Source organism: Ipomoea triloba, chromosome 11 (genome assembly GCF_003576645.1).
Source record: "Ipomoea triloba cultivar NCNSP0323 chromosome 11, ASM357664v1".
Taxonomy (NCBI): Eukaryota; Viridiplantae; Streptophyta; class Magnoliopsida; order Solanales; family Convolvulaceae; genus Ipomoea; species Ipomoea triloba.
The window spans coordinates 6,984,219-7,004,848 of record NC_044926.1 but is presented as its reverse complement, the minus strand read 5'-3'; the positions used below and the strand labels follow the sequence as shown (position 1 = coordinate 7,004,848).

The following is a 20,630-nucleotide window of genomic DNA, read 5'->3' as shown; positions in this document are numbered from 1 at the left end:
AATATTACTACGTAATTCTTTTCATTTTTCCTAGATAAGGTTGCCTGATATTAATTTACACATAACAATCGGTACTAATAATTAAAAAAAAAATTTAAAAATAGAAGAACTGTCGGAGACGTCTGTTTTTTTTTTTAAAATTTTATTATTATTATTATTGTTTAATTATTTTAATTAAAATTATTTAAAAAGTTTATTTTAAAATTAGTAACCACCATGTCATCACAATTGTAGGTAAACAGGTCAATTTGGATTTTTTTTTTTTGAAAACATGTCAATTTGTACTTAATTGCATGAGTTTATATAGTTCAGGAATCCAATTGCATTCTTTTTTAGTTCGATGGCCTAATTGCAGTTTTGTGTGTAGTTCAGTGGTTTATTTGACCATTATTCCAAGAAAAATGATATTACTAATTGATTTAAAATATATAAAAAAAAAAAAAAGTAATCTATATTCTATACTATATATAAAAGTAAAATCCTCCTATTTCATTCCCCGCCTAAACTTTTGTAGTCAATTAATGAAATATTTTATTGGTCAAATAATTAATAAAGCTTATTTGTTAAGAAAATGTAAAATAGAAATTAACTAATATCTATAAATTGATAATATGTATACTCACGTATCAACACTATTAATAAAAGTAAAATCATTTATCGGGAAAAGAAAAGGATATTACTAATTGACTGAAAATTATTTAAAAACTTTAATAGTTAATTATGTTAGGAACATAAATGTAATAGGTTTTGATGATACCAAAATGTATTTCAGAATCCCCTAAGTCTCGAAAGATAGGAATTATATGTAAGTTCGACAAGTAAACTAAGAGCGAAAATAGAACCGGGTAACTTGAGCTCAACTCGGAAAATATTTAAGCTTAAGGTGAAACTTGTGTGAACATCTTAGAAGTCTCGTGTTGTAATCTTATAGATAGATCAGAAGAAGGCACGGGACAACACTGGAGGAATAAGGGTCTGCGAGACATCAACTAAGTCTCGAGACATAAGCAGAGTTCGAGAGATAGTATCTCTCGATACAACAATCCAGTTCGAGACATAAGCAGAGTTCGAGAGATAGATCTCTCTATACATGGGGTCGAGACATCAAACAATCAAGACATCAACCTTAGTCTCGATAAACTGACACTTCTCCAAAAGGCTGAACGACGGTCAGGAAGCATGGATAAAGTTTGGAGAAGAAGAATATCATGGAGATAAAATATTAAGGAGGTGCCAGAAGTGGATGCCACATCAGAATTCCACAACAAACGGATAGAAGGTGCACCAATTCAAAGTCGGTCTTATTCCCTAAAACGAGAATCAATGGGAATATAAAAAGAGTAACTTTTGCCAAAAGTAGAAAGTGGAGCATGGACTCAAGAAGGTGGATTAAGGAATATTCACTACAAGACAAAAGGCTCAAGTTACAAGACCACCACTCCATGGAATAAGCTGAAAATATACAATTCCCATGATCGGCATGGGAGACAAATTTCAAACGGAATAATTTTCCCTCCAACGGAATTATTCTTCAACTCTCATATATAAGGACGTAAAGACACAAAATAAAGTAGGTGTGTGTGAAGAGATTTTCAAAAAGAGGTGTCTGATTCAAACGTTCAAGTGCGAGTGCTCAATCTGGAATATCATCCTGATATTAAAAACAGCGAGAAAACACATCTTAGTGTTTGAGAGAGTTACAAGGCTTAAACTGCTACACATCTAGAAGGTGACCGAAGCTGATCTACATCGAAGTTGATTCAACGATAGCTTTTGGTCAGATTGGAGTTTGTTACACTTAACTGTGACAACCAAAGGTCCTTGCTTTGGATTAAGCAAGAAGAGGCGGAGTAACCTGGCAGCTGTCTAGTGAAGATCCTGAGGCTTGAGGCGGACTTGGTGATCAAAGCACAAGTGCTCGAGAGGTGGAGTAACTGGAAGCGGGGAGAAAAACCTGAGGAGAGGCGGAGTAACCTGGGAGCTGTCTTGTGAAGATCCTGAGGCTTGAGGCGGGCTTGGTGATCAAAGCTCAAGTGCTCGATAGGTGGAGTAACAAGAAGCGAGGCGAAAAACCTGAGGCTTGAGGCGGGCTTCGTGATCAAAGCTCAAGCGCTAGATATTGTACTGAAAAGGGAAGTTTTTAGTGCAATCCTTCCAGGGAGGTTCTAGAAGAAAAGTGGACGTAGGCGGGTTGGCCGAACCACTTAAAAATCTCTCTTGCATTTACTTTCTGCTTTTATCTCTCGCTATCTAACTCTCGAACTGCACTGCATATAACCACACCTCTCGAACTAACTCAAACTCGTGCTAATTAAAAGGGGATAACTTTTCCGCTGCGCATAAAACTTTGTCTTCATCTTGTGAGGTATCGGACCTAAACATCCTAAGTCCAATACACACGAGAAGTCGAAAAAGATTTACAAAATCTTATACAAGTCTATTCACCCCCCCTCTAGACTTGTACCCCATCCCCTTGGGACCAACAAATTATACTTTCCTTTTGAAAACTCTAAGTTATTTAAACTTTAAAAAAATTAATTGAACATGGGTTGTTAGATTTTTATAATAATCAAAATTAATTCATTCAAATATGGAGGAGGAAGATAAAACTAAATGCAATATGAGGAAAATGAATATACTCAAATATAAAAGTATAATTACACATATATTAGTGTAATTGACTAATAATAATTGCCTAATAATTATTATGATAATTAAGTTAAGCATTGGTCGTTGAATTTTTTTTTATAATAATTACAATTAATTTATTTCTCATTTTCTCATATTTATTTTAGTAATAATATAATTATATAAGTCATAATATAATTATATAAGTCATATTACTTATAGATCATTTTAAGATAATTTTAGACAAACAAGTCATATATTATTCAATTAATTGAGTAATATTTTTGTACTAATCTTATAATCAAATAAATGTACACGTTCAATATTAGAATTTTTTATAATTTCATCTTTATTTTTATTATCTCAATATATAATAAAAAAAATTTATCCACGCCCGGGTAATTGGACAATTATTTGTTCTAATTCAAAGGAAAACATCAGAAAACATAATCGATCCAATCAATTTCATCAATTGCGCTATATAATATTCGATGTTATAATATATATAATTGTATATTGATCCAAATATTCTTTAAATATTATAACAAATCCATTCCGTGCAACGCACGGGCGAAAATACTAGTAATAATAATAATGTTCACTTGCGCAGGGGGTGGGGAAAGAACAAAAGAAATACAAGCATACACACGCATTGCGCCCAGCAGGATTCAAAGCCCAGACCTCACTGAAGAGAGCACTGTTCACCCACCCCTTTCCATCTCTCCATTTGGAGAGAGTTGTTTACCATCTCTTCAAATTTGTATACGAATTGGAAGAATGAAGTGGAGAATGAAATTAGAAGAATGAATTTAGTAAACAACTCCTCCAATTTTTCTTTTTCCACTCCTCCAATTCTCCATTTTTTTGGAAAATTCTCCATTTTTCCAAGTTGCTAAACGACCCCTAAAGCTCCGACTGCCCTAACGCCCACAGAGTCGCAAACCTCCTCCCACTGCCTAGAGAGTCACAAACCTCCGACTGCCCACCACCGTTCGCCGGAAAGAAGCTGCTGCCCACTGCCCACTCTCCTCACCGTCGCTGACTTGTGCACCGCCCCTGTCCGCACCGCCCACTCTCCTCTCCACCGCGTCGCTGACTTGGATTTGGATTTGGATTCAGCCGATTTGGATTAATTATTTCTTCGATTTGGATTGCACCGCCGGCAGCTTTTTTGGATTATTTGGATTTTGGATTACACCGCTCACTACTTTTTTTTTTCATCAATTCGACGGCTGCATCCAGGTAATTAACCATTAGATTAATTCTAATGTTTTTTGAATTAATTCTAGGTATTTTCATCAAGCATTTTGAATTATTTCACTCCTGTGGGATTTAGCCTATGTGGACCTCAATTTTGCAAAATGAATTTATTTTCTTCCAGAGACATCACATGTTCAGTAGTCATTTGAATGTATGAAGGTAAAACTACTGGTGCAAATGTAATGAATCTTTCTAGCTTTGACAAAGAATCCACCTAGATTAGTAATGAACTAACATCTATAAATGTAATCTAACTGTGTACATCAATCAATGAAGAAAATGTCTAAGAAATAAAATATAACTGATTGAGCTTGAGACCCTTAATTACAGCATTTTCTGACTCCATATCGGAATGCAAGACTTGCTCATCTATAAAACTCAAACTGTTAACAACCTTTCCTCGAAACTTAATCCTTCCGGTTGCTTTTAGATGCACCGGCCTAGGTGAGTCAAAAGCATGAGAAGAGAGTGAATTGAAAAATTGAGCTGTGAACTTCTGTCTTCATAGATTGACAGTTTGACACATAGACTGGTAGACATACATATATATCTGCTATCTATATAGAACATACAGTTTTACTATCAAATTAAAGCTTATTTATCAAATGAGGAAGTAAAGGGGTGGCTTATTTATCAAATTCTATTTTTTTTAGTTCTAGTGGTGATTGAGTTCCAATAATGATGGAGAAGGCTGATCCTGCACAGAAATTATATACAAGGATGAGACTGTGGGAGTTTTCTGATCAATATGTCATTGAGCCTACAGATGGTTTTCTTTTACTTATCTTTCCATCAACTAACAATGCATCAGTTGCTCAAGAAAGAGGTAGGCATTGTCTCTATCATTGCCTTGTAAATTTATGTATTGACCATTATTTCCCTCCTCTTTAATTTTAGAAGCATTACAGCTAAGAAGCCAGATGAGCCATGAGAATGAGAGTTTCTTTTCTGCATTCTCTGCGTTAATCATGATTAGTTTAAAAAATTGTGCATGCCGACTAAATAATTAGTAGCCACTTCTCAGAGTTCATCTAATTATATTTAAAAAATTCCATCTGCAATATAACTATAAGAGAGCACATGGATGTAAAAAATATGATAATTTTTTTTAAATTTTTTTTGTCAAGCATATTGAATAGAGGAAAATAGAAACACAACCATCCTTAAAAATGGGTTGCCTTCTTTGTTGATTGCATTCATCTTCTTTTCAACTAATGCAGTTTGATATAACTGCTTGCTACAGGTTGATAGTCTTTCTCAAAAATTGGCAACTGAAAAGCATGGACAAGTTGGCACTTTTTACTGAAATCATTCAAAAATCCAGCAAGCAATTATGTGTGACTTGGCTGGAGGAGGAGCTATCATTAGGAAAGAGCAACATTGACAAAGTATTTTAGAAAACTATCCTTTATTATCATATAATTTTTAGCTTATATTGTAAACAAATATAAAGCCTATTATACAATTACTCTTAGATGTTTTCCCCTCTTATTATCAGATGTGTGTTTGTTCAATGGTTGATACATTGGATGATGATGGAGGTATTTTACAGAATATCAGAAAGTTGGGCAAGGAGGACCTTTATGCAGAGTGGTATCTGTTCTTAAATTTGGACTCATCAGGTTCTTGTTATGATTAATATTATTGCTATTCTTGCTTATCTATTCTCTATTTAAGTGTTTGTTGATGATGCCTGCAAATTTTAGTTGCTCTTTATTGACTTGCGAATTGTTTGGAAATATAGAAAGTTGGCAAAATGGTCATTCACTCAATTTCTGAATCAGATGGAATGGAAAAAAATAAAAATAAAAAGAAGAATAAGAAGAAGAAAGAAAGGAGGAATGTTAGATCTTTTCATGGCATATAAAAAGGCTTGGAGAACATTAGTTCTTTTTCAAATGAATTTGGTGTGCATAGAAAATTTAAAATACTACCACTTTGTAAGCAACTTAGTGAAAAGTAACAATTATGTGACTCTCATAAATTCTGGAAGCTAAATCATTGGCCTAATTCTGCTGGCCACCTGTCTTCTTTATGGGAGGAACATGTAGTTTGACTATTTTCCTGACTGTCTTAAAAATATTCTTCAACAGGAGTGGTGCCTATTATGATCATGGTTTTTTCACTGAGCATGGGGTGGCCATATTAGAGGATTTGGTGATTACACTGGCAGAAGGGGCTACAAGCATGTATTTAGAGCTTATTGTAGATACTATCTTTTATTTTTGTTTTGGCTGACACTGTTCCAGATTTGCTGCAAGCATGTATTTGGAGCTTATTGTAGATACTATCTTCTATTTTTGTTTTGGCTGAAACTGTTCCAGATTTCCAGAACTGAATGTGGAATTATTATTATTATTATTATTATTTTTCTGTTAATGTAAGTAACACAAAAGAATAGAACTCCAGGATAAAGGAATAAAAGTGGGATTCGTTGGAATCTTTATATTATTCAGGTACTATATTATAGATTTAAAGCATGTATGTGATATTAATTAGTGGGTAGCTTTTATTTTATTTTATTTTAAAAAAATTTTAAATTTAGCGACGGACTGAAAATCTGTAGTTAAATTTAGCGACGGATACAACAGATTTTAGCGACGGAATTTTTCGTCGTTATTTCCTTGCAAATTTCGTCATTAAATCGTTGCCGAGCGGAAAATAGCGACGGATTATTTTCATTTAGCAATGGATATTTCCGTTGCAAAAGTTAGCGATGGAAAACAAATTACGTCGCTAAATTCTAGCGACGCGATTTTTAGCGACGGACAAATTCCGTCGCTAAACAGTTTAGCGACGGATTTTTGCTATTTAACGACGGAATTGGTCCGTCGCTATTTACGCGTTTTTTTGTAGTGTAATTTTGGGTGAATACCAGTGAGAACGGGTGGGATTTATATACTGTTGTTTTGGGTAGAATAATGGTTTAGTTAGAAATCTATACAAAATTGTATTATAGAATCTTATTAAGACTTCAATATTCTAATTTTAAGTTAGGAATCTATACAGAATTGTATTATAGAATATTGCCAATTTGTTTGAAAACTGCAATAAAGAAACAAATTGCCTAAAGAATTTAATGTTAAACTTCCGTTATATTTAACGGAAAAATTTGGTAAAATTATAAAAGATTAGGATATATTAGGAATTTAATTGGAGGTTGCACAATAAGAAGAACACAAAGTACAATATGTTATAGCAGACTATTAGACCGACATTTTTTTGTTCCAGTTAGGGGTCTAACATTATTGGCTCTTATTATAAGTGTAGATAACATCGAATATTATATAGCGCAATTGATGAAATTGGTTGGATTGATTATGTTTTCTAGAGCAAATAATTGTCCAATTACCCGTGCGATTCACGGATAAATTTTTTATTATTTATTTAGATAATAAAATTAAAGATAAAATTATTTTTAAAAATCTAATATTGAACATGTACATTTATTTGATTACTAGTTTTTCACTCGCGTTGCGCGATTGGGATAGTGCCCAATGTTTATTTTTGAATAAATACTTTAAACTATATCAATGCAAGATTATATTGGATTTGTTCATGCATAGAAAATTAAATATTGAATTTGTTTATTTAAATATGTAATTCTATGTTTACAAATGCAAAATAATATAATCAAGATTGAATGTAATTGTCACTAATATAATTGTTTGTAACTTTGTAAAAATGCTAGTCTAAATACTTAGGCTAATCTAACAATAATAGTCTAAATAAATACTACATTTGGTTGAAATTTCTCTGCATCTTCTTAATTCTCTTCTGGGTAACGTCGCCATTGTCTTCATCTTCAGTACATATCCTCTTCTTTTGTATTGATAGTGTGTCATGTTTAATTGTCTTACTGGTGATAGCATAGAAGGAAGCATCATGCAATGAGATTATAGTGGTGAGTTTGGTGAGTTTAGAAGTCAAGCATGAACTTAATCCCCTATTTCAAATATGGTCGGAAGCGCATGGCTACATTTAACGGTAAAGCATTGATTGTATCATTTTTCACGAATTTATGAACCTTCAAATCTATTAATTTATTAATTTTGATTCATTTCTTCATGAGACTTCAGTGGGGGTATCGTGGCTTAGTAGCTTGAAGGCAAAAGTAATTGTCATTTACATTATGTGTTTTTTTACCCATTCCCACCTCCATGGTTTATTCAAATCAATCATTGAATCAATTTATTCAATGGTTCGGAGTCTTGCAACCATGCTTTATTTATATATGCACAATCTGTTGGGATATATACTTCATTACAAAACAATTTGTACTATCTTCACACCCCCTACACTTTTTTATGCTACATTTAACATGAAATTGGACAGCGTATAACCATCCTTTTATTAATACACCTAAAATTGAGAAACTTTTATTAGTACACCTAAAATTTGGGAAAGAATCAATAAACAAGAGAAAAATCATAAGATATTGTTAAGTATCTGTAAATTTGAATTTCATAAACCTTTTCTATAAGTAGAATCAAGTTAATATCTTGAGTTTCATCAACCTTAGTATGGAAGCCAACATTGCATACATGACTATTGGAGATAACTATTATTACTTTTAATGAATTAAAGTAATACAACACCCGTTGTTACAACGTAACTTTCTGTCTCAACAAAAGGTGGAATCTTGTAAGGGCAAAGCTAAGAAAAAAAAACATGTTAACTCTGAATCATTTCAATCAATCAATCTCCATATTAGGAATATATCATTCTTTCTTTAAGGACTCTTGAAATAGGTTCAATGGTAGATGGTGTGGTGCGACAACACCCACCCATCATATTAGCTCCTGCTTCTCGCCATAAAGGGGCAAATAACTCAAATTTGTCATCATCAAAAGATTTTGAATGCTGCCTACCGTCCAATAATAGAACACATATCAAGACAGCATATATGTCAACTTATAATTCTATGCCGTCCCATATCTTAACACTGTTTGGATAAACAACTATTGCCTTCCCAGTCATCTGCATAAACGGTAATTATCATTGCAATAAGTGCATAAATAAATGTAAGAAAAATATAATGCCTACTGTTTCTGTTCTTGACTCTTTCATATTATGGAAATAATAATAACAAATACTAATACACACACATATATATACACATACATGTATACCTACTTAAATTTTTGGATGAGACTCAAAACAAATTGAGGAGGGGCACAGCTAAAGTAAGGGCCCAAAATCCTGAATCGCTGATGTTTGTACAATGCTTTAGATCCAGTTCAGTAGGTCTCTGGCAACCAGATGCAAGAACGGTCAAGCCTGTGGCTGTTGCGTTGAAAATACCTCGTACCTCGAGGACAGAGATTTCAGGTAGATGGCCTACATACTGTCAAACAAGACTCTGCATGAGCACTTAATAGCCCGTTTTAGAAGTCATTGCAGGGCTTATTCACAGTCCAACCTAAAAAAGAACATAAAAGACTAATACACTACATCGCTACTCACATGTGCATGAAGGACTTAACAGCGGAACAGTTTCCCCTATTTGTACTGTACACCTGCAGATTCCTGATCCGTATACATCTGCAAATCAAGAAGATAGCGTAATTGTACAACTTCATACTTGACAGAATGCATGCACAACTAAGTTAAGGAAATTCACTTGGAGGTAATATGTAGAAATTACCTCCCATCAATCTCTTGTTGTTTCATTTCCAAACTGATAGTTTCCATGACCGGTTTGTATATCTCTTCTCCAAATAGATTTGCACTCTCTTTATCTGAGTTGTCAATTAAATTGACTTCTGAGGTTGAAGCATAATGTTCTCTAGTATTTTTAATTTTGTCCTCCAAAAGGATTTCCAGAATGTGGAATCCCATGGGAAGTGCAATCCATTCTCCCTACTAAGAACCTGATTGTATGTATAATATACCAATTGCTCAAAAATAAAAATAAAACAAAAAGGCATCCATTTTAGTACAATTTGAGATTGTTATGCCTAAAAAGATTTATTTCTCACTTAGCAAATACTGAATAATATACACTACCAATTTCTGTCTAGCAGGAAAATATAATGAATATTTAGATAAACCAAAATTAGAATATAACTTCTTGCGATCTGCCCTAGTGAGCTCAGGGCCAATGCTGTATAAAAACCAAATAAGAAACCAATAAACAAAGTGCCCACACAGTATGGATAACAGAGAATAAACAAATAGTGCTACACAGAATCAATTTTCTAGGTAATTTGTAATTTTAAATGTCCCATCATTTAGTACTGAAGGGAAACAATATTTTCCCAAACTTTAAATTAAGATCTACATAGAATCAATTTTCTAGGTAGATTCTTTTATGCTGAGTCTTACCCCTTTCCCCTTCCAGCAGATATGTAAGAGCAAACACATTCTCACAGTATAGGCCTTATATCCCTGCATGTCAGGGACCAGTGCAATAAAGTGCTTGAAGAAGAATGAATACTAATCCAAAGTCCATCAACAGAAGAATTCTAACTATTATCCACTGGATATCCAGTGATTTCTGAGTGATTAAAGTTTAATGTAATGACCAGATTTTGTCATGTTCCCAAAGCCACCCTTTCTTTATCCTAGTTAAGGCACATGTAAATATAGACAATGATGAGGACAACTTGCTCTTAAGATATTCAGGAGCATACAATATATTTTATTCAGTACAAAGGAGAGGAGCTGGGATAGACACATAACCTTACTCTGTGGCCTACCTATTACATTGATCTTTGCTATTTTCTTTTCTAGTCCTATTGTTTAAATTAGAGCTTTCAACACAAATCACTGATAAACAAAATTTCACATTCATAGATCAAAGAACCACATAAAACAGATCATATAAGCTTTGTGTTTAGGAAATTCTAATGTCAATGACTCTTATCAGCAAAATTTACTATTCTTTTAAATTTAAAAAAAAAACATTATATTCCAACTCCAAAAATAAAAAGGCAGGGGAAGAGTACACTTTAAATGAACAAGCCAATCTTGCTGCATGAACAAAGAGACAGCATGTTAACAACAAACTACATCACACACTTTAGCAGAAAGGCACTCAAAGGCCTTAGCAAGAAGTTGCGCGAAGAGGGTTAGCCATGGAGAAAGACAATCAGAGTTACAATAAATAATATTAACTCGTACTTTTTTTTGAAAGTATAAAATCTAACTTGAATTAGCCATTTAAATACCTTCCACCCTTCTTTATAGGATTAAGAAATAGTATTTCAATAAAATCTATCTTAAGCTGATCATTATAAATTTATATTTATATGCTGACCTTTTCTATAAGATCAAGAATATCTTGGTTATCAACAAACTCTATATAACTCCAGTCAATTTCCTCTTTGGTATACTCTTCTTGTTCCATTTCGAAGACATGCTGCAAAAGGAAAATAGCTAAGGTAATATTTGTATTACTGTTTCAGCTTTCATCAGTTTATTTTTTACATTGCTATAAAAAGCTTGTGTGCAATGGAAGTACTACCCAAGTTTGTTCAATATATGTGAGGTACAAACCTGGTTGAAATGTTGCTGCAACTTTTCATTAGTCAAATTAATGCAGAATTGCTCGAAATTGCATGAAAGAGATTAACTTCATTCACAGAGAATATAAATCCAAAAGTATCAAAAATTACAGACTCTCAGACAGAAATCCATTGACAAGGCTTATTACCAAACCTTCATAATAATGAAAAGGAAAAGAGAGTTGATAGTATAGATACTTGTCTCCAAATGATGTGATTCATTCTGTAGATGAAATCCGCATTAACATTGTTCAAGACTGGCTGTAGATTGCTACTTCATTAACTGAGCAGGAATACCAAGGGAATTACAGTGCTTTTAAATCCAGCAGTGACCTACTCTATTCTAACTAAAGCTAAAACTTTGCAAACAGAAATCAGATAAGAAATCAATAAGCCATGTGCGCTACAAACTGGGTGACCTACTCTGTTCTAAAACGTTTATACATGCTCAACAAAGTAGAATCAAATTTCTATTTCATGGCATTACAAAATCCTAATTTCTTGTTGCAGTTTGCAGTATCTATCCCTTCTGTTCACGGATTTAGGTGTTCTAACACCATCTGCAGTAAGTGATGAGCTCATACAGCTTTACTTATAGCATGGTCGAGAAATAGTTTTGTACAAAATTTACTGACCTGCTCAAGTCAAACAATGCTTTCAGGGTCAAGTACCACTGCTAAAAAACCTTAAATGCAGTACTGATTAACTCACTTTAAATCAGCAAACATGCACAGCAAAGTCACAGGTCAAGTGTGCAAACCTTAACCAACAATGGAATTTAAAAGACCAAAGTATAAATAAATCCAACAAATAAAGAATATAATTCGACAACTTACCAGATGGGTGAGGCAACTTCTGATAGGGAGGGTAAAATCTGCGATTGGGCGCACAGGAGGACTCGACGAGGAATCAATCGATTTGGCGAAGCTAGAGGAATAGAAGCGGGGGAAAATCCGGTTGATTAACTACTGGATAATTGACGGCGATAGATTGATTTGGCGGAGAACATGAGGGTTAACGGTGATGTTAACAGAGGAAGAGATACTTGACGGAATTACTGACGGAAAATGATGTTAACAGAGGAAGAGATACTTGACGGAATTACTGACGGAAAATCATAAAACTAAGGGTAAATTAGGTAATCTCTATTAATAATATTAATCTGAATTATCATAACTATCTATTTGATTAAATAATTCATCTGAACCATCCATTTGATTACCGCCATTTTTTCTACCCATTTTAGGCCTAACTCTCTTTGGCTCTTATTAGTATAGTAGATAAGATTAATGCAAAAGTATTACTCAATTAATTGAATAATATATGACTTGTTTATTTACAATTATCTTAAAAAGATGAATATTTAATATGACTTAAGTAATTATATTATTACAAAAATAAATATGGAAAAATGTGAAATAATTTAACTTTAATTATTACGGAGTATAAAAATAAATTAAACGACCAATATTTAACTTAATTACAAAAGATTAATTAGTGGTATTTTGGGTTTATTGACTATTATTCTCCAAGATAATAAATGATAATGGACTAGAGATAAAATGGAATTTGTGACTGAAACGCTCTCAGATTCGCCAACGCCGGCGGCGACCACGCGGTCGCCGGAGGATCAAGATTTGCTAGAGAGAAGCACAAAAATATCCAAACGGGGCCGCCAACCGGAGGAAAGGGTCGGCTTTGAGCTAAATGACGAGATGGTCCAAGAAACCCCTGTATCTGCCGGATTGAAATCGCCGGAATCAGCACAATGGCAGACCCCTGCGGCGACGCCAAGCCATGCATGGCAGCAAGAAATAAATCGCGACCACCCAGAGGAAGAGATGGTCTCGGATGAGGAGGCTATGAATGAGGACGAAGCATATCCGATGTGCCCAGTAGTCCTAGTAACCAAAGAGGAGAAAGAGAGGCTTCGCCGTCCGTGGAGAAGATCCCTCATTGTCAAAGTTCTTAGGCGGAGAGTAAGTTACTCATATCTACGACAGAGGCTTCTCAAGAAGTGGAGACCAAAGGCGATTTTCGAGCTGATAACACTTGATTCGGATTTCTTTCTAGCCAAGTTTGAAGCATTGAGGGACTACGAGTTTGCCAAGTTCGAAGGTCCGTGGATGATCATGGACCACTATTTGGTTGTCCAGGAGTGGAAACCCAACTTCGATCCAAGGGATGCAAAAACAGGTAAGCTTCTTGCATGGGTTCGATTTCCGGCTCTTCCAGTAGAATACTTTGAGGATGATTTCTTGGTAAAGATAGGCAAGAATGTGGGTAGACCTATTAAGGTGGACAATACAACAAGTCTTGTATCTAAAGGAAGTTTTGCAAGAATTTGTGTGGAAATTGATATTTCGAAACCCTTAATTTCGAAATTCACATTGGAGCAGAAGGTTTGGCCGATTATGTATGAAGGACTGCATTTGGTGTGCTTTAGTTGTGGATTGTATGGACATAGGGCAGAGCAGTGCGGGAAAGGAATTCCAAAGGCATCGGATGCTCCGGTGGAGGAGGAAAACCCGGGGCAACACAGGGTGGCACAATCGACGTCTCGCTACAAACCTTTGAATCATCCCCCATCTACAATCCATCAGTACAAGGGGGATTTTGGTCCTTGGATGTTGGTATCAAGAAAGGAGAGAAGAGGTAGAGGAAGGGGTGGGGGCCGACCAATTACGAGTCATCAACAGTATACGAACGCCCCATCGACCCCAAGTTTCCCGCATGGCGGGTTTGGAACCCAATCGAGATATGCACTACTGGAAGGGCTAGAAGGAGAAGAGTAGAACCCATCACAGGGGAGTCAGATGAATGAATCATTTGCTTTCAACAATACCGCAACTCTTCCTAAAATTAGAACCAACCATCATCAAAAGCAAACAAATGACCATCAAGCCTCTTTTGGTGACCAACAGAGAACCATTGCCCAATCTAACCAGCAGAGACAGTACATTCCACCCCATCGAGGTGGGTATAGCTCAAGGGGTGGCAACTCAAGGCAAGCGGCTGCCGAAGTACAACATACAGTAGTTCGAGGGTATAATAAAGGAAAGAATATTGTAAGTTCTGTGGTCGGTGAAGAGGCTGAGCAACCGGGATGTTCGCATATCGTGCCTGATAACACTCTGCTTGGAGAACCCCCCGACGTAGCTGTAATTTTTACTAATAAAGAACCTCCTGATGAAGCAATGGAGGATTTGGAGAATGCATCTGGTCACCTTGACCCTGAGGTCGCTGGCCACCTGCGCCCTTGAGTGCGCTGCTGTTTGGTCTTTTTTCCTTGTTAATATGATATGTCTAACTTGGAACTGTTAGGGTGTGGCATCAAATTCCTTTCGTCGCACTCTGAAATATTATATTCGCATGTTTAACCCTTCTATTGTTTGTCTTTTAAAACCTAAAGTATCAGGTGATCAAGCTAACAGAATCTGTTCCAACTTCGGTTTTGAAGATTGGGTTCGGGTAGAGGCTGTCGGTTTCTCGGGGGGCATTTGGATCCTCTGGAACCCTAGTGTTAATATTAATGTGTTGAAGACTCACCCTCAATTTGTCAGTTTGCAGGTGGATGACAGGAGATCTCAACCCTGGTTACTAACAATTGTTTATGGCAGTCCTAATCTCATGCTTCGCAGAAAATTATTTGCAGACTTAGCTTTGCAGAACCTTAACTCCCAGCAACAATGGCTTACAATTGGCGACTTTAATTCAGTTACAGGTCACGATGAAGTTAGCAACTCAGAATGTTTCAATCAAGCTAGATGCACAGAGTTTAACGATTGGATTTTTCGAGAGGGTCTGATGAGCCTAAACTACCTAGGATCAAGATTCACTTGGGCAAGAGGAGTGAATACTCAGTCTTACAGAGCTGCAAGGTTAGACCGTGCACTTAGAAACGCAGAATGGATGCTTAGATTCCCGGATGCTATGATTGAACATCTTCCAATGATTGCCTCGGATCACACCCCATTGCTTCTTAATACCAGTCCAAGCGACAACCTTGGAGGTAGGAGGAATTTTAGATTCAATGCGGCATGGACCTCTCACCAAAATTTCCTAGAGCAGGTTCACTCTGTATGGGACTTGGAAGGAGAATTGGGAGTAAATAACAAGCGGATGGCTGAAGCTCTAACTGTTTAGAACAAGAGGACGTTTGGGAACATTTTTCATAGAAAGAAAAGGTTGTTGGCTAGGATCAGAGGGGTTCAACGCTGCTTAGCACAAAATACAAGATCAGACCTCATGAAACTAGACAAAAAGTTACGGCTCGAACTAGAGGTCACACTTCAACAAGAGGAGCTGCTGTGGTATCAAAGATCAAGGGAAGAATGGATTGTATCCGGGGATCGCAACACTAGGTTTTATCACTTAGCTACATTGGTCAAAAAGGGCGCTGGAAAGAGAGACAGGCTGAGAAAAGAAGACGGAAGCTGGATTACAGAGGAACAACTGATTGTCGAGCACATTCGGCATCACTATATTAGACTTTTCACTGAAGAACAAAGACCACAACATCAGCAACGTATGGTTGGGCGCTTCCCGACTCTAAGTAATGAAGAATGGCAGGAGTTGAACAGACCTTTCGCACCGGAGGAGATTAGATAAGCGTTATTTGAAATGGAGGCGTGCAAAGCACCAGGACCGGATGGGTTCAGTGCAGTCTTTTATCAGAAAGCATGGGGCATAGTGGGAAAGTCGCTAATAAAGTTTGCCATGAAGTTTTTCAATGAAGGGACATTGCCAGATGAATGTAATGACACATTGATTTGCCTAATACCCAAGGTTCCAAATCCAGAAACGGTGAATCAACTAAAGCCCATAGGACTATGCAATGTCTCGTATAAGATCCTTACTAAGGTGATGGCAACACGAATTAAGGAAGGACTCAAGAAGTTGATTGGCCAATATCAATCGAGTTTCATCCCGGAACGGCAAATTTCGGACAATATTCTTGTGTTTCAGGAGGTCTTAAATTCAATGAACACAAAGCAAGGGGCATCAGGCTGGATGGTAATAAAAATAGACCTGGAAAAAGCATACGATAGGCTCTCTTGGGACTTCATTAATGACACACTCAAGGATGCGGGGTTCAATGACATTTGGAGAAGAAATATTATGAAATGCATATCATCTTCTAGGCTAGCAGCCACCTAGAATGGCCTTCAATCCGAATGGTTTAAACCAAGCAGGGGCATAAGACAAGGAGACCCCATCTCACCCTTATTATTTGTGTTGTGCATTGAAAAACTTAGCCATATTATATGTGATTCTAGTTCAAAGGGTGTATGGAAAGGGATTAAAATTACTAGGCAAGGACCCACTCTAACTCATTTACTTTTTGCAGACGATATAGTGCTGTTTGGCGAAGCTTCACATATGCAAGGTGCAGAAATGAAAAGATGTCTGGATGAGTTCTGCATGATATCTGGACAAAGGGTCAACTTCAATAAATCAAGCATCTATTTTTCGAAGAATACTCCATCTGAGATGCAGCAGCAATTAGTAGACTTGATTGGGATTCCAAAGGTTACAAACCTTGGAAAATATCTAGGAATCCCATCGATCCATGGCAGATTAAAAAATGACTCTTTCTCAGGAATCCTTGATAGAATGCAGAGCAAATTAGCAGGATGGAAATCCAAAACGTTATCCTTGGCCGGTAGACAAGTGATGGCGCAGTCAGTCCTTTCTTCAATTCCCTATTACACGATGCAGACCACGCTCATTCCTACAGGAGTCATCAATAATATGGAGAAACTCATCAGAAGTTTCTTATGGGGCAATCTGGATGGGGAAAGAAAATGCAATCTAGTTAGATGGGACATGGTCACCAGAAATAAAGAGGATGGTGGATTAGGAATTCGGAAACTAGCCGAGATGAATTTAGCCTTTCTTGCCAAATTGGGATGGCGTATAATGATGAATGAAGACAGCCTATGGATTTGGTTGTTCAAGGCAAAATACGCAATTCAGTCGACAGATTGCACGCAGTGGCACCCAAAGCCAAATATGTCAAATGCATGGCGTGGTATACTCAAGGCAGTTCCTACTCTACACCAGGGCACCAGAAAATTGGTGAGGAATGGAAAAAATACGTTGTTTTGGAGGGATGTCTGGCTAGGCGATACACCACTTGAAGCCATAGCCATTTCCCCAATTCCTCCAGAAGATATTAATAAGACAGTGGCCGATTACTGGAACACAGGTTGGAAGTGGAATAATCTCGGGGACCTACTGCCAGGTGATTGTTTAGACAGAATGGCAGCATTCTTAATTGCTGAAGAGGAAGGCGAAGCAGACACCACTGGGTGGAAAGGGGGCTTGAGCGAGACCTTCTCGGTTAGCTCAGCGTATAACATCGCGGCATTTAGAGAAACATCGGTAGAAGCAGCCAAATGGAATAACATTTGGAAGCTCAAAACCCCGAACCGGATCAAGACATTTATATGGCTAGTCAGACACGACAAAATTCTGACCAATGTCAACAGGCGAAGAAAAGGTTTAACAGAAGACGATAGGTGCGGAACTTTCCCCATGCGACGGAAGATTCAGATCACGTACTACGCAAATGCCCCTTAGCAGCGGAGATATGGTCTATAGTGATGCCGAGCCATCATGCTAGCCACCTAACTCGTCCGTTGTTGGACTGGTTAGATAATGGTATATCCCTCAAAAACTCTGGAAACACTCCTGGGGATATTAGAGCTCTATTCGCTATCACACTATGGTGGATTTGGAAGTGGCGAAACGATGCCATCTTTAACAACAAGACATGCCCCGTGCAGGCCAGAGTAAATTGGATCATGGCTCAATGGCTTGAGGTGAACAGCTCATTTATTAAAGCAGAAAACCGACTGAAGGTAGATCAACAAAGAAACTGGAAGAAGTTGTGCTGGTTAAAACCCCATGAAGACTATATGAAAGCAAATGTGGATGGCTCGGTCAATCTGACCAATAACAGAGCCAATTGTGGAGGGGTATTTAGAGTCAGCAACGGGGAATGGATAGGAGGTTTTGTGTGTACCATTGGGATATGTTCACCCCTCCAAGCCGAGGCATGGGCTCTCCTACGAGGCATTCAAATGGCAATTCAGATGGGATGCAGGAAGATTATTTTCGAATGTGATTCGAAAGAAGTGGTTGAATTCATGAATAAGAACACCACTTCCAACTCGATTGCTCATAACATTTTGACAGCCTGCAAGAAGGAACTGAGACGAATTGAAACATGGAAGGTGGCATGGGTTGCACAAGAGCAAAACACAACGGCGGACAAACTGGCAACTCTGGCCAGTGTTTTTGGTCTTGGCTTCCATATTCTCCAGGAACCACCAGATGACATTAGAGGTTTTCTTGAAGATGAAGCTGCTGGTATCCCATGTTGGCGTAATGTTTTGTAGACAGTTAGAAGAATGTAATAAACCATTCTGGGTAACCCCCTTCCATCTTAATAATAATATTGAGCTTAATTACCATAATAATTATTAGGCAATTATATTAGTCAATTACACTAAATTAATTATTTTTCGTTAACAGGAATATTAATTCGTATATACAAAAATTATTATTATTATATATTAAATATGTTCGACTTTCTGCAGTGTTCATGTCACATATGTACTAATTAATTTGATCAACGACATCTAAAGTTGGTGAGAGGATTGCTCAACCTTCTAGTTAATAAATATTGATTATTATGGAGTAGTATTTATTAATATAATTAATAATTAATATAATTAATTAATTAATATTTAATTCATATAATTATAATAATATAATTGCCGATTATATTTCCAATGAAATATTAATATATTCATTTCATTTTTCTTAATATTTTAATTTCCTTTTGAATATATTCATTTCCTTTTTACTTTATAAAAAGAATTATTGATTGTCATTCCTTTTTTCATCATAATTTTTCCTAATATTTCATTTGTTAGTTACTGTTTTTTTGTAGGGAAAACTATGATATATTTCCAGTGAAATATTAATATATTCATTTCGTTTTTCCTAATATTTCATTTCCTTTTAAATATATTCATTCCATTTTTCCTTCATAAAAATAATTAATATTGATTTCCATTCCTTTTTCTTTCATAATTTTTTCCTAGGCTCTGTTTGGCAGAGCTTATTTAGGAGCTTATAGTTTATTTTAAGCTACTAATAAGCTATAAGCTCTGTTTGGTAATGTTCTCAAAATAAGCTAGTAGCTTAAAATAAGAGATTATTTTGAAACGCTACTTTAGGTAGCTTTTAAAAAATAAGCTAGTAGCTTTTTAACTTTTTTCCATCTTTATCCTTATTATCTTTAATAAATGACATCCTTTACCTCTCTCAATTAAAACCCTTTTGACATTTTCTTTTCATTATGTTTGGTTGTAATTTTAGTTTGACATTTGTGTTTGAATATTAATTTTTGTATACACTAATCTTATGAATTATAAACATTTTTTTTACTTTATATATTTTCAAATATATGTTCTTACTTATATTTTATTTAAATATATTGATTTCATTATTTTATATTTTAATATATAAACAATCCTATTTAAATTTAAAATGATTTAAATTGTATGAAGATGTCCTTTTTAGTCTTTTTTACATTTACCAACTTATCAAAAAGCTAATTTTACCAAACACTTTTAAGCATAACAGCTAGCTTAGCAACTCTTTAGATTTTAGCTTCGAGCTTATAGCTTTTCAGTTTTCAGCTACCTTTTCAGCTATGTTTGCCAAACATAACCCTAATATTTCATTTGTTGGTTACTAATTTTTTCATATGGAAAGTTGTGTTATATTTCCAGTGAAATATTAATATATTCATTTCGTTTTTCCTAATATTTCATTTCCTTTTAAATATATTCATTTCATTTTTCCTTCATAAAAATAATTAATATTGATTTCCATTCCTTTTACTTTCATAATTTTTTCCTAATATTTAATTTGGTGGTTACTAATTTGTTCATAGAGAACGTTGTGTTATATTTTTAGTCAAATATTAATATGTTCATTTCGTTTTTCCTAATATTTCATTTCCTTTTGAATATATATTCATTTCATATTCCCTTCATAAAAAGAATTAATATTATTTTACATTCTTTTTTGCTTTATAATTTTTTCTTAATCATTCATTTGGTGGTTACTAATTTTTTTCATAGGGAAAAAATTGTGTTATATTTCCAGTAAAATATTAATATATTTATTTTATTTTTCATAATATTCCATTTT

At 35.5% G+C, this 20,630-nt stretch overlaps 2 long non-coding RNA genes across 3 annotated transcripts; one reads left to right on the top strand and one right to left on the bottom strand.

Annotated features, from left to right (window-relative positions):
• The first annotated feature begins 3,308 nt into the window (after positions 1-3,308).
• On the top strand, positions 3,309-6,334 carry LOC115997264. The gene is made up of 5 exons (XR_004093724.1): positions 3,309-3,870; positions 4,542-4,714; positions 5,132-5,276; positions 5,387-5,510; positions 5,982-6,334. It is a non-coding gene; the product is annotated as an uncharacterized LOC115997264 (long non-coding RNA).
• Positions 6,335-8,424: 2,090 nt separating this feature from the next.
• On the bottom strand, positions 8,425-12,324 carry LOC115996305. Of its 2 annotated transcripts, XR_004093590.1 has the most exons (6): positions 12,233-12,324; positions 11,150-11,251; positions 9,536-9,788; positions 9,355-9,432; positions 9,025-9,235; positions 8,425-8,868 (listed from the first exon to the last, which is right to left on the bottom strand). It is a non-coding gene; the product is annotated as an uncharacterized LOC115996305 (long non-coding RNA). The 2 variants fall into 2 exon arrangements; XR_004093589.1 differs by lacking the exon at positions 12,233-12,324 and having other exon boundaries at positions 11,150-11,575.
• Positions 12,325-20,630: the final 8,306 nt, after the last annotated feature.